General features: G+C 42.2%; 1 protein-coding gene and 1 long non-coding RNA gene across 2 annotated transcripts in view; one reads left to right on the top strand and one right to left on the bottom strand.

Annotated features, from left to right (window-relative positions):
• The window catches only part of LOC142311970 (uncharacterized), a 423,868-nt gene that overhangs the window by 105,740 nt on the left and 303,713 nt on the right, over positions 1-14,415 (top strand).
• LOC142312010 (uncharacterized) lies at positions 12,606-13,182 on the bottom strand. The gene is made up of 3 exons (XR_012754321.1): positions 13,105-13,182; positions 12,842-12,983; positions 12,606-12,740 (listed from the first exon to the last, which is right to left on the bottom strand). It is a non-coding gene; the product is annotated as an uncharacterized LOC142312010 (long non-coding RNA).

Raw genomic sequence — 14,415 nt, 5'->3', positions numbered from 1 at the left:
TGCAGAGTGCGTCTAGCCAGATCCGGTAATATCTGGACCTGGGACCCCTGGTAGTTGATGGATCCTGCCTGCCGCACCGCGGACATGATGGAGTCCTTTACCTTATAAAAGTGGACTCTACATATTATGTCCCTTGGACGTGAATCTGGAGGGGATTTGGGACCCAGGGCCCTATGTATGCGGTCTAATTCAATCGGCCCAGAGCTTTGTTCTCCCAGAATTTGAGCAAAGAGCTTCTGTGCCATGGTCTCCAGTTCAGGCGTGCCAATACTTTCAGGGATGCCACGGATACGGACATTATTTCGCCGATTGCGGTTCTCTAAGTCCTCTTGCCCTGAAGTGAGCTCATCAATCTTTGCTGAGTGGCTAAGTAATATTTTCCTTTGTAGGGACAACTCAGTAGTGATGGCTTCCTGGGACTTCTCCACTTCCTCTACCCTGTATGTGAATTCAGATTTCAGTGCCTGCAGCTCTTTCTTATAAGTATTCTCAAGCCTGCTAGCAAATCTGTCCAAATCTTTTTTTGTAGGCAAAGCCTTGATAGATTTACTTATCTCATGTAGATTAGGCAGATCTCCCTCATTGTCCTCCTCGCTGGAGAAGTCCTGCTGTGATTTCCCCAGCTCCTGCTGTGTCTGTGTTTGACTTTCCCGGGGCTGTGAGTTTTCCATGAGGGAGGCAGACGCCATCATTGATCTAGTGTTCCTGACGGCTGCTGATGTATTCTGGCTGAGGAAACGATCCATGCTGCTCACTGTCTCCTTTATCTCACCTCGGTGTCGGGTGACTTTCCTGGATTTGCCCATAAGCAGGGAGATGTTAATGTGCTCTAATAGAGGCTAATGGGGGAAGTTCAGGACAGAGCTCCCAGCAAGTGCAGCTCACTCGGCCATCAGCAGGCCACGCCCCCCCCCGTTTATTACTAATTTAACTTTTTTCCTTTTTTTTTCCCCCGCCCATCTCATCTCCCTCCCACTTTCTCTTCAGCTATCAAGTGTATATAAGTACATGGATATTTGTATATTGTCAATCTACAAGTAAGGACTCTCCAGTCCAAAACGCGTAAGCGTACCTCCATATTTGTGAACATGTTACTCTATTTTTAAATTCATGGAATAAAAGTTTTTGATTTTAAAAGTCCTTTGTCGAGTTGCTGGAATACTAACCAAGAGTTGTGTCTCCATGATTATCAAGTTCCCTGCACTGCCCTGGATTGATTGGATTCCTCCAGACGTTACATGTGCTGTGGTTCGGTGGGTCTTCCAGCATGACAATGACCCAAAACATACAGCCAAGGCAACAAAGGAGGAGCTCAAAAAGAAACACATTGAGGTCATGGAGTGGCCTAGCCAGTCTCAAAACCTTAATTCCATAGAAAACTTAAGGAAGATGAAGCTCCAAGTTGCCAAGCGACAGCCTCAAAATCTTAATGATTTAGAGATGATCTGCAAAGAGGAAAATTCCTCCTGACATGTGCGCAAACCTCATCATCAAATACAAAAACATCTGACTGCTGTGCTTGCCAACAATGGTTTTGCACCAAGTATTAAGTCTTGTTTGCCGGAGGGATCAAATGCTTATTTCTCTTTTGCAAAATGCAAATAAATTTATATAATTTATATTTTGTGATTTTCTGGTTTTTATTTTTAATATTCTTTCTCTCACTGTTAAAATTAACCTAGCATTAAAATCATAGACTTTTCATGTCTTTGGCAGAGGGCAAACTTACAAAGTCAGCAAGGGATCAAATAATTATTCCCTTCACTGTATAATCGCCATGATGTAACTATTAGTGATGGGCGAACCCGATCTGTAAAGATCTGGGATCATACCGATCACATAGTGATCGTGTACACGAGCCCGATCACGAGATTTCCTGGGATGCTTGTGTTACTGATCGGGTCCAGATCGGGTCCAGGGGCTGTAAAAAAAGCACATTATTAAAAAACATGTTTATACTTACAGGTCCCGCAACACGTCCTGCAGACTTTGTCTCCCAGCCGCTTCTGCTTCCACGTCCGTCCGATCATTGCTGTGCCCCCCCCGGTAAGCACCTCTGACGAAATGGACCTTCCGTGACGTCATAGCCATGTGACCAGTCAGGTGTGAATGTTGTATTACCTCATTGGCTACAGACTGGTCATATGACTATGATGACGTCATGAAAGGTCCTGGTAATTGAACTTTCATTGTCGCTGTGCGAGTGTCATTTCACATCGCATCACGGCGCACCGCACAATCTCCCGACAGCAGCGGGTCAGCTGCATGTGTTTCCATGCAGCTGAAGTGCTCCTATCCTGAGAGCGTCAGGTGCGGGGTGATGAAATGCGAAACACAAATGCAATCATACCCTCATTGTCAGTCTGCTTAATCGCTCTGTACAGAGCGATGTAGCAGAGCTGACATGACTCTCTGTGCTTCTCACTTTGTATAGACTGTGTCTGTGCACAGTGATGAAGTAGAGCTGTCAATGCTCTACCTGTGGATTATGTCGGACTAAGGATTGTTTTTATAATAAAGATGGAGTCTCTAAATGTTTTTTTTCTTTTATTTCTAATATAAAAGAAAATCTCTGTTGTGTTTTTTTACTGTTTACTAGAAATTAATGGTGGCCATGTCTAATTTGGCGTGACACCATGAATTTGGTGGTAGAGCCAGGTAACGCGACTGGAAAAGGTGCTAAGAAACAATGCGCCATTTCCAGGGGTGGCTGCGGGCTGCCAAGAATCCCAGCCCCCTGCTGCCTGGCTTTACCTGAGTGGCAATCAAAATATAGCAGGAACCCATGCATTTTTTTAAATAATTAAAAATAAATTAGTAGGCTTCCCTGTATATCAAGTCAGGTAAAGCCAGGCAGATGGGGGTGGCAGCCCGTAGCCGTCTGCTTTCTCTGCGCTGACAAATCAAAAATATCATGGAGCGTAAATAATTTATCTATTTGTATACAACTATATATTGTCTACATTTTATGTATACCATATATATATATATATATATATATATATATATATATATATATATATACATACAGTGCTGGCCAAAAGTATTGGCACTCCTGCAATTCTGTCAGAGAATACTCAGTTCCTTCCTGAAAATGATTGCAATCACTAATTCGTTGGTATTATTATCTTCATTTAATTTGTCTTCAATGAAAAAAAAAAAAAAAAAAATTGTCGGAAAGCCAAATTGCATATAATTCCACACCAAACATAAAAAAGGGAGTGGACAAAAGTATTGGCACTGTTTGAAAAATCCTGTGATGCTTCTGTAATTTGTGTAATAACAGCCCCTGTAACTTACCTGTGGCACCTAACAGGTGTTGGCAATCACTAAATCACACTTACAGCCAGTTGACATGGATTAAAGTTGACTCAACCTCTGTCCTGTGTCCTTGTGTGTACCACATTGAGCATGGAGAAAAGAAAGAAGACCAAAGAACTGTCTGAGGACTTGAGAATCCAAATTATGATGAAGCATGAGCAATCTCAAGGCTACAAGTCCATCTCCAAAGACCTGAAAGTTTCTGTGTCTACGGTGCGCAGTGTCATCAAGAAGTGTAAAGCCCATGGCACTGTGGCTAACCTCCCTAGATGTGGAAGGAAAAGAAAAATTGACGAGAGATTTCAACGCAAGATTGTGCGGATGGTGGATAAAGAACCTCGACTAACATCCAAACAAGTTCAAGCTGCCCTGCAGTCCGAGGGTACAACAGTGTCAACCCGTACTATCCGTCGGCATCTGAATGAAAAGGGACTGTATGGTAGGATACCCAGGAAGACCCCGCTTCTTACCCCGAGACATAAGCTAGGCTGGAGTTGACCAAAACTTACCTGAGAAAGCCTAAAAAGTTTTGGAAGAATGTTCTCTGGTCAGATGAGACAAAAGTAGAGATTTTTGGGAAAAGCCATCAACATAGAGTTTACAGGAAAAAAAAGAGGCATTCAAAGAAAAGAACACGGTCCCTACAGTCAAACATGGTGGAGGTTCCCTGATCTTTTAGGGTTGCTTTGCTGCCTCTGGCACTGGACTGCTTGACCATGTGCATGGCATTATGAAGTCTGAAGACTACCAACAAATTTTGCAGCATAATGTAGGGCCCAGTGTGAGAAAGCTGGGTCTCCCTCAGAGGTCATGGGTCTTCCAGCAGGACAATGACCCAAAACACACTTCAAAAAGCACTAGAAAATGGTTTGAGAGAAAGCACTGGAGACTACTAAAGTTGCCAGCAATGAGTCCAGACCTGAACCCCATAGAACACCTGTGGAGAGATCTCAAAATGGCAGTTTGGAGAAGGCCCCCTTCAAATCCCAGGGACCTGGAGCAGTTTGCCAAAGAAGAATGGTCTAAAATTCCAGCAGAGCATTGTAAGAAACTCATTGATGGTTACCGGAAGCGGTTGTTCGCAGTTATTTTGTCTAAAGGTTGTGCAACCAAGTATTAGGCTAAGGGTGCGAATGCTTTTGTCTGGCCCATTTTTGGAGTTTTGTGTGAAATGATCAATGATTTGATTTTTGTTTCATTCTCTTTTGTGTTTTTTCATTGCAAGCAAAATAAATGAAGATAATAATACCAAAGAATTTGTGATTGCAATCATTTTCAGGAAGAAACTGAGTATTATCTGACAGAATTGCAGGGGTGCCAATACTTTTGGCCAGCACTGTATATCACTGTATATATATATATATATATATATATATATATATATATATATATATATATATATATTATATACTCTTGCTCTTTTATTCTATAAACTAGTATTTTCAGAAAATAAATACAACATTTATTGCTTGGAAATTCGGAGGGATGTTGTCAGTAGTTTATAGAATAAAGGAATAATATACAAATTTTCAGAAATATAAAGAGAAAAATTGGAAAATCTGAAAATTTTGCAGTAGCCTCTTAATTTTTGCCAGAGCTATATATATATGATATATATATATATATATATATATATATACCGTATTTTTCGGACTATAAGACGCACCGGACTATAAGACGCACCCTGGTTTTAGAGGAGGAAAATAGGAAAATAAAACTTTAAGCAAAAAAATGTGGTCATGACACTCTGTTATGGGGCGAGGATTTGCTGCAGACACTGTTATGGGGGTAATGTACCCAAATTCTCTACTAAGGTACCCCATCCTGGTAATGATCCTCCTGCCTTGTATATGATCCTGCTATAAACCCCCATCCTGCTCATATACCCCCATCCTGCTTATATACCAGCATCCTGCTCATATTCCCCCATCCTATTCATATACTCCCATCCTGCTCATATACTCCCATCCTGTTCATATACCCCCATCCTGTTCATATACCCCGATCCTGTTCATATACCCCCATCCTGTTCATATACCCCCATCCTGTTCATATACTCCCATCCTGCTATATGCCCCCATCCTGTTCATATACTCCCATCCTGTTCATATACCCCCATCCTGTTCATATACCCCCATCCTGTTCATATACCCCCATCCTGTTCATATACCCCCATCCTGTTCATATACCCCCATTCTGTTCATATACTTCCATCCTGTTCATATACCCCCCATCCCTCCTGCTCATATACTCCCATCCTGCTATATGCCCCCATCGTGCTCATATACCATCCTGGTATATGGCCTGTATCCTATAGCACAGAGAAAAAAAAACAAACGTTTATACTCACCTTTTCCTCAGTCCCTCCAGTACCGATCATCTTCCTCTCTGCACCACTGACCTGTGTGTGTGTGTGTGTGTGGAGCCGTTCCCCTGCAGCACGCGATGTCTTCCAGTCTGTGCCGATCAGCTGACCGGCACAGATCAGCTAACCGGCACAGACAGGAAGACATCGCGTGCTGCAGGGAGACGGCTCCACACACGGGGACGGGTGAGTGTACTGATTCACTGCACCCCGCGCTGATAATGACGCGCGGGGAGCAGTGAATACAGCCGCACATGATCCCTCCAGGCTGTAATTGCCAGGGGTGATCATGTGGACCGGCTATTTACTATGCGCGCGTCCCCGCTCGTCCTCCCGCCCACCTGTCAGCGCCGGCTTCTGCGCTGAGAAATGGGCGGGAGGATGGGCGTGCATATGTAATGAGCGGGCACACGTGGTCACAGCAGGCTGCTACAGCCTGCTCGTGCCCCCGATGACCCGCTCCACCGCAGCACCTCATTCCCCGCAGCCACAGTCAGACCATAAGACGCACCCCCAACTTTCCCCCAACATTTGGGGGAAAAAAAGTGCGTCTTATGGTCCGAAAAATACGGTATATATATATATATATATACACATACACAGTACAGACCAAACGTTTGGACACACTTTCTCATTTAAAGAGTGTTCTTTATTTTCATGACTCTGAAAATTGTAGATTCACATTGAAGGCATCAAAACTATGAATTGACACATGTGGAATGAAATACTTATATTAAAGTGAAGGGAAGGTTTGAAGAAACAATTTATATAAATAAACCCTTAAAACATCATTTTATTGGTAAGCTAAAACATCAAAAATACACACAATGTAGAACCTAAAGTGCACAGGTGGAGAAGGGAGGAGGGTAAAGAATAAAAACCCTAAAAATAAACCTCCCTCCTGTCCACTACCTCACGCGGGGGTTGGCACCCTAAAAACACGATATGGCACCCCCACTCACCGTCGGCTATCCTTGACCTGCCCTAAGTCACCCTACCGGCAGGTATGAAAAGGTGCTCAAAAAACAAATAAAGTGCAAGAGTGCGGATAGCCAGTGAGGTATAAAAAGAGGATCATGTATATCAAATTGCCTCGTGCCCAAAATGCCTCACATTGATGGATAGGTGAGGTGGGTATGGCTTTTAGCAGAGGTTAGGTGGGAGTACGTCAAAAAGAAGGGGACCCTAATAACTGTCTCCTGACCACTCCCTACCTCAAGCGGGGGTCGGCACCCTAGACAAACGATACAATATGGCGCCCCCACACCACGATGGCTACCCCTAAATGAGTCCCTATTGTACCCTGTCAGATAATACAAATACATATATAAGGTGCCTGTGCTGTGAACCTAAAGTGCATAGTGATAAATGTATAACAATAAGAGGGCACCTATACTGGGATGCAATAATAATTTACAGCAGCATTTAAATCATAAAGTGCCTGTGCTTAATCAGAATGCAGGGTACTGAAAATAGGGTGTACTCATCACTGATACATGATCCAATTGTCGCCTCTGGTTGCCTCAACGCGTTTCTCCCTCCAGGGTCATCAGGAGGCCTGATAATCAGCGTGACAGACAGATGTCAAGATAAGCAGATAAGGCACGAGGCAATTTGATATACATGATCCTCTTTTTATACCTCACTGGCTATCCGCACTCTTGCACTTTATTTGTTTTTTGAGCACCTTTTCATACCTGCCGGTAGGGTGATTTAGGGCAGGTCAAGGATAGCCGACGGTGAGTGGGGGCGCCATATCGTGTTTTTAGGGTGCCAACCCCCGCTGAAGTAGTGGACAGGAGGGAGGTTTATTTTTAGGGTTTTTATTCTTTACCCTCCTCCCTTCTCCACCTGTGCACTTTAGGTTCTACATTGTGTGTATTTTTGATGTTTTAGCTTACCAATAAAATGATGTTTTATGGGTTTATTTGAATGAAATACTTAACAAAAAAAGTGTGAAACAACTGAAAATATGTCTTATATTCTAGGTACTTCAAAGTAGCCACCTTTTGCTTTGATTACTGCTTTGCACACTCTTGGCATTCTCTTGATGAGCTTCAAAAAGTAGTCACCGGAAATGGTCTTCCAACAGTCTTGAAGGAGTTCCCAGAGATGCTTAGCACTTGTTGACCCTTTTGCCTTCACTCTGCGGTCCAGCTCACCCCAAACCATCTCGATTGGGTTCAGGTCTGCTGACTGTGGAGGCCAGGTCATCTGGCGTAGCACCCCATCACTCTCCTGCTTAGTCAAATAGCCCTTACAAAGCCTGGAGGTGTGTTTGGGGTCATTGTCCTGTTTAAAAATAAATGATGGTCCAACTAAACGCAAATCAGATGGAATAGCATGCCGCTGCAAGATGCTGTGGTAGTCATGCTGATTCAGTATGCCTTCAATTTTTAATAAATCCCCAACAGTGTCACCAGCAAAGCACCCCCACACCATCACACCTCCTCCTCCATGTTGCACGGTCGGAACCAGGCATGTAGAGTCCATCCGTTCACCTTTTCTGCATCGCATAAAGACACGGTGGTTGGATCCAAAGATCTCAAATTTGGGCTCATCAGACCAAAGCAGAGATTTCCATTGGTCTAATGTCCATTCCTTGTGTTCTTTAGCCCAAACAAGTCTCTTCTGCTTGTTGCCTGTCCTTAGCAGTTGGCTCCTAGCAGCTATTTTACCATGAAGGCCTGCTGCACAAAGTCTTCTCTTAATAGATGCTCTAGAGATGTGTCTGCTGCTAGAACTCTGTGTGGCATTGACCTGGTCTCTAATCTGAGCTGCTGTTAACCTGTGATTTCTGAGGCTGGTGACTCAGATAAACTTGTCCTCAGCAGCAGAGGTGACTCTTGGTCTTCCTTCCCTGGGGCGGTCCTCATGTGAGTCAGTTTCTTCATAGCGTTTGATGGTTTTTGCCACTGCACTTGAGGGCACTTTCAAGGTTTTCCCAATTTGTCAGACTGACTGACCTTCATTTCATAAAGTAATGATGGCCACTCGTTTTTCTTTACTTAGAATTTGTATTATGGGAAGAAAAAAAATCAGCTAACAGTCTATTCAGTAGGACTATCAGCTGTGTGTCCACCAGACTTCTGCACAACACATCTGATGGTCCCAACCCCATTTATAAGGTACGAAATCCCACTTATTAAACCTGACAGGGCACACCTGTGAAGTGAAAACCATTTCCGGTGACTACCTCTTGAAGCTCATCAAGAGAATGCCAAGAGTGTGCAAAGCAGTAATCAAAGCAAAAGGTGGCTACTTTGAAGAACCTAGAATATAAGACATATTTTCAGTTGTTTCATACTTTTTTGTTAAGTATTTCATTCCACATATGTTAATTCATAGTTTTGATGCCTTCAATGTGAATCTACAATTTTCAGAGTCATGAGAATAAAGAAAACTCTTTGAAAGAGAAGGTGTGTCCAAACTTTTGTTCTGTACTGTATATACACACAATATATAGTTGTATAAAAATAAATAAATTATTTGAAAAAAAATAAAGTAGGGCTCCGCGTTATTTTTATTCTCAGCGCACATAAAGCAGACAGCTAGGTGATGCCACCCCCGTCTGCCTGGCTTAACCTTGGCTGGCAATCAAAATACGGGGAAGTACTTTTTTTTTAGTTATTTAAAAAAATGTAAAAACATGCGTGGGCTCCCACTGCATTTTCTATTGGTAGCCCTTCTTTTTTTTTTTTTAACTTTTTGCCAAAAAAAAAAAAAAAAATGATGTTGGCTTCACCCAATTTTTGTATGCTAGCCAGGTACAGCAGGCAGGTACCGGCTGCACCCAACCTCCAGATGCCTATTTGTACTCGGCTGGGAACAGAAATATAGGGAAGCCCTTTTTTTAATTATTTCATAAATTTCATGAAATAATTAAAAAAAAAACGATGTGGGCTTCACCCAATTTTTGTGTAGTCAGGTACGACTAGGGAGCTGGGGATTGGAATCTGCAGCACAGGGTGGCCCAAGCTTTCTGCCCCCCCCGGCTGCGAATTGCAGTCCGTAGCCGCCCCAGAAAATGGTGCTTTCATAGAAGCGCCATCTTCTGGTGCTGTATACAACTCTTCCAGTGGCCCTAGTAAGTGGTTAATACTAGCTTTGTTTTTCCAGCTGGTAATAGGCCAGAGATTCTTAATATCAGGCCAAGTTTGACCCGGCCATTAAGAATCTCCAATAAAGGATTAAAAAAAGACACCACTCAGAGAAAAAATACTTTATTAGAAATAAATACACAGACACATTTAGGGACTCCATCTTTATTACTCCCTCTCACCCCTCAACGATCCTGGTCTTCTGTCTTCTTCCACCAATCTAGCTCTGCTATATCAGAGAGCACGGGGGAGGAAGAACGTTTCTGCTCCCTGTGCTGTCTAATCACTCAATGAGTGAGCAGAGGCTGCGGGTTGGTAAGCGGTGACGTCACCGCTGCCACCGTTGCCGTAGTAACCCAATGAGCGGGTTACTATAGCAATGATGATCTCCGATCACCTGATTCCCGCCGCCGCTATTCACCTGCTGTGGCATTACAGTGTGTGGAAGCCAATCCCTGCATGTGGGCTGACTCACTAAAGATTGCCAACATGCAGGGAGGGGGAGCATGTGCTCGAGCATCTCACCGGTACTCGGCACTCGCCAAGTATACTGAATACTGAGATGCTTGGGCGAGCATGCTCGCCCATCCCTATCCACTGATACTACAAGACCTTGCATCATGTCATAGCCATGTGACCAGTCTGTAGCCAATGAGGTAATACAACATTCACACCTGACTGGTCACATGGCTATGAAGTCACGGAAGGTCCTTTAGTCAGTGCTGATTACCGGGAGGGCACAGCGATGATCGGACTCGGAAGCAGAAGCAGCTGGAAAAGAGTCAGCAGGACGCGTCACAGGACCTGTAAGTATAATGACAATGTTTATTTTTAACTGTAGTCTTTATTTTACAGCCCCCCCTGCTACATCCCATAACTGTAAAGTCCAAGATCGGTGATCAGACACAAGATCGTGTTATCTCGATCCTGATCTCGATCTTTACAAAACGATTGGGCGAGTCTCCTCGATCCCGAACATCAGGGGGATGGCCCATCACTAGTAGCTGTACTTCAGTTTGTGGGAACTCCTTCACAATAGTGACGCACAATTACATCATATGCTGATAAGGTGTTAATCGCTGGTCTAATACACAGTAATACTGTGGATTTCACACAGGCCGATATAGCTGGCAGAACCAGAGGCCATCATGTCACGAGTGGGGAAATGGGTGATTAATGGAGCGCTCTACCTCTCACAATGATCCAGATTATGCTGCCGCCGTGGTGCGGGAGACAGTACAGGAGCTGCTCAAAGCACAGGGACTCCAGAAATATGGATAACTAGTGATGACACTTGGAAGGTCATGGGGATCGACTATGAGGGGGATTTACAGGAGACATTAATTATAACAGCAGCAATTATAAATGTCTGAAGAAACAAGTCCGGCATATACAATACGGAGAAAGGTTTTCCCAGGAGATGTGTGGGCTTCTCTCTTAGGCTATGTGCGCACGTTGCGTTGGTGTACCTGCAGTTTATTCTGCACGTTTTCCTTCCCTTGGTTTTTGACCAAATGGCTTTTGACCATTTTTTAGCGCTAAAAACGCATGCGTTTTTGTAGCGTTTTTATTGCGTTTTTAGCGCTTTTTACATGCGTTTTTCTTATTAAAAACGCATATGCGTTTGTCATGTCATTGAACTCAAAAATAAAGTTAAATGATTCAAATACAAAAATGTCTGCCTTTCCTGTCTTGTTTATGTTAATTTGTTATGATGTCACTTCCTGACGCAATGATAACTCTAAAATCATCAAGATTGAACATGAAAACACTTCATATGTTGCAAAACTAAAATATACAAACACAGATTTTGATGTCACAAATAAAATAATTTATTTTCAAAGCTTTATTTACGTCATAAAGCCATTTTTATGCACATTTAAACATATGTGCAACATATAATTGATATTTAGGAAAAATACATAATTTTTTATAAACATACACATAAGATTAGATCATTATGACATTATGGTTCAGAAAATAATTGCCTGCTGAAATATCCTTGTGGTGGTTGTTGGGAATGCAAATTAACATTTAACGGGGGTTGTATATTCATTTGGCTAGATTGTGGTTTTTGAGTTTGGATGCCAGGATGCAAATATTGTTGGGGCACATTTTGATTATATGTATTTGTATTTAGAGAATAAGGTTTTTGTATGTAGATTGGGTTATGGGCAATAGTAGCTGTATTCTTTTGGGCTGGTGGGTTTTTGACGTCATCAAAAATTTGTTCAATTTTAGAAATAATTGCGCCAGAGGAAGGGAAACTACCCTCTTCCTCATAGCAACTCAGCATCCCACATATGGCTGTCATGCATGTATTTTTTTTCTTCTCATCTTTAATTTTTCGGATTCTACCTGCTATACTAATGCCAAAATGATCAATGTCATCTTCTTTGGCACTAGTATTCAATAATTTTAAGGTTTCGTTACAAATAACGTCCTCCTCTAATTGGATATTTTTGGTGGTTTTTTTTTTGTTTTTTGGCTTAATATATTTTGTGGGACCTGAGGTAATTATTGTAGGTCTAGGTGGTGATTTATCTTGAACAGTACCACTTTCTAGATCCCCTTCATGTTCAGATGAAAATTGATCTATATTGGCTGATGGCCCTTCCTGGTGTGGTTGATGAAGGCTCTCTTGCCCCTCTTCATCATCAACAGGTGTTTGTGCTGCTACATTTCCTGAAGTTCTGTTGAGGTGAAAGAAAAAATAAAAAACAATTAAATACAATGTAATTTATTGTGATAATAACATTATTGTCATAAAACAATTTTAACATACTGTTACATGAATACTTACTCTCTAGTTTTCCGACTTGTGCAGAGGAATGACAGCTCATCATAATAGATGAAATTTGTTTTTTTAGGGGAACTGCCACTTTTCATGCCCTCATTCCTTATCTTGTGAAATCTGTCCTTAACTGAACGCCACCTTTTCCGCACATCAAGCTCTATTTTAATTGTGCAATGAAAAAAAAAAAAACAAAACTTAAATTAATTTTAATAAGTATAGTAACAGTATAAAAACAACTAATTTAAACAAGAAATATACCAATTTTATGTTGTAAGGCTGCATCAGCCTCATGCCATTGTGGGAACAGTTCAGCACAGATTGTTCCCCAACAGTCCATCCTCTTGTTTTTTTGCATGTAGTCAGGGCATGTGGGATCCCAAAGGCATGGCATGGATTCAACCTGTAACATAATTTTACAAATTAGTAAAGAAGTGATTCCTAAATTTCTAAGATTATAAAGCTTGGCATTATCATTATCAAATTTTTTAAGCAAAATAATGAAAAATAAATCAGCTACTTACCATAGCAATTAATTTTGCAACATCGATCTTCATTCGCTGGAACCAAGCCATTATAAATTTCAGTAGATCAAAGTTTATCTATTATGAGAAATCACAATAGTAGCAGGCACTGAAACATACTCAGCTCTGTATTTATAGTACAAAGGAAGTGATGTAGGTAATGACGTTTGTGCCTGGTTTATTTGCCTACTGCACCTGCGTTTTTGGTTTGGAAAACGCTGGTTAAAAGCATGTAAAACGCACATTAAACGCAGATTATTCACTTCAACATGCGTTTTGCCATTTCTCATTGACTCCAATGTTAAGGAAACGCTGCAGAAATGGCAAAAACAACTGACATGCTGCTTCTTTTTCAGCATGGTTTTTGACCACAAATATGCAAATTAAACGCTGCTGAAAAAAAAGCAAAGTGCAGACAGGATTTCTGCTTTTACCATAGACTTTGCTGGAAAACAAAAACGCATGCCTTTTTGCCCAAAAACGCTGCTGCCAAAAAACGCTGCAGAAACGCGGTAAAAAACGCAACGTGCGAACATAGCCTTATTCATCGTCTATGGGACGGCAGAGAACCGAGCGTGGATCTAATGGGTGACAATACAGGAGGCATGTCACATGTGGGGTATTGCCACGTTCAGGAGAAATTGTGCAACACATTATGGGGCCTTTTTTTATCTATTCCCCTTGTGAAAATTGGAAATCTAGGGCTAAAACAATTTTAGTGGTAAATTATTTTTCTTCCCTGCCCAATCGTATAAAATCGGCTTCATTGATGGGCGTGGTGATGCTTTCTCCCATCCACTCCCTGCACCCCCCCTCCTGTGGTCTTACCCCCAAACCCCTACTTCTATTATAAACAACTCCATGACCACGTGGACTTGAAAAAATCCAGCTATGTTGGTGTAGGCCCTGCCCCTTCTGGTTACATGGCCATGACAGCAGAGGTCTTATGGCCCACTGGGATTTAGCTGTTACCCTCCACTTGCAGAGCCACATATCAGCTATGTTGGTGGAGACCCCACCCCGTCGGTTACATGGGAATGACATCAACAGAGGTCCTTCTAGCCACTGGGATTTAACCACAACCCTAGATATATGATTGCATCAGGGCCGGCTCCAGATTTTTTTGGGCCCTGGGCGAAAGAGTTTCAGTGGGCCCCATCCACACATAGACATGCACAGATACATACACATACAGGCATACGTATACATACATATTTAAAGAGAAATTCACAAAAACACATAAATATACATAAATCTATATGCAGTCATATACACTGACATACATAGATACACATCATACACATACACAGA

Source organism: Anomaloglossus baeobatrachus, chromosome 5 (genome assembly GCF_048569485.1).
Source record: "Anomaloglossus baeobatrachus isolate aAnoBae1 chromosome 5, aAnoBae1.hap1, whole genome shotgun sequence".
Taxonomy (NCBI): domain Eukaryota; kingdom Metazoa; phylum Chordata; class Amphibia; order Anura; family Aromobatidae; genus Anomaloglossus; species Anomaloglossus baeobatrachus.
Note: the sequence above shows the minus strand (reverse complement) of the source record. Positions and strands in the feature narration are given on the sequence as shown.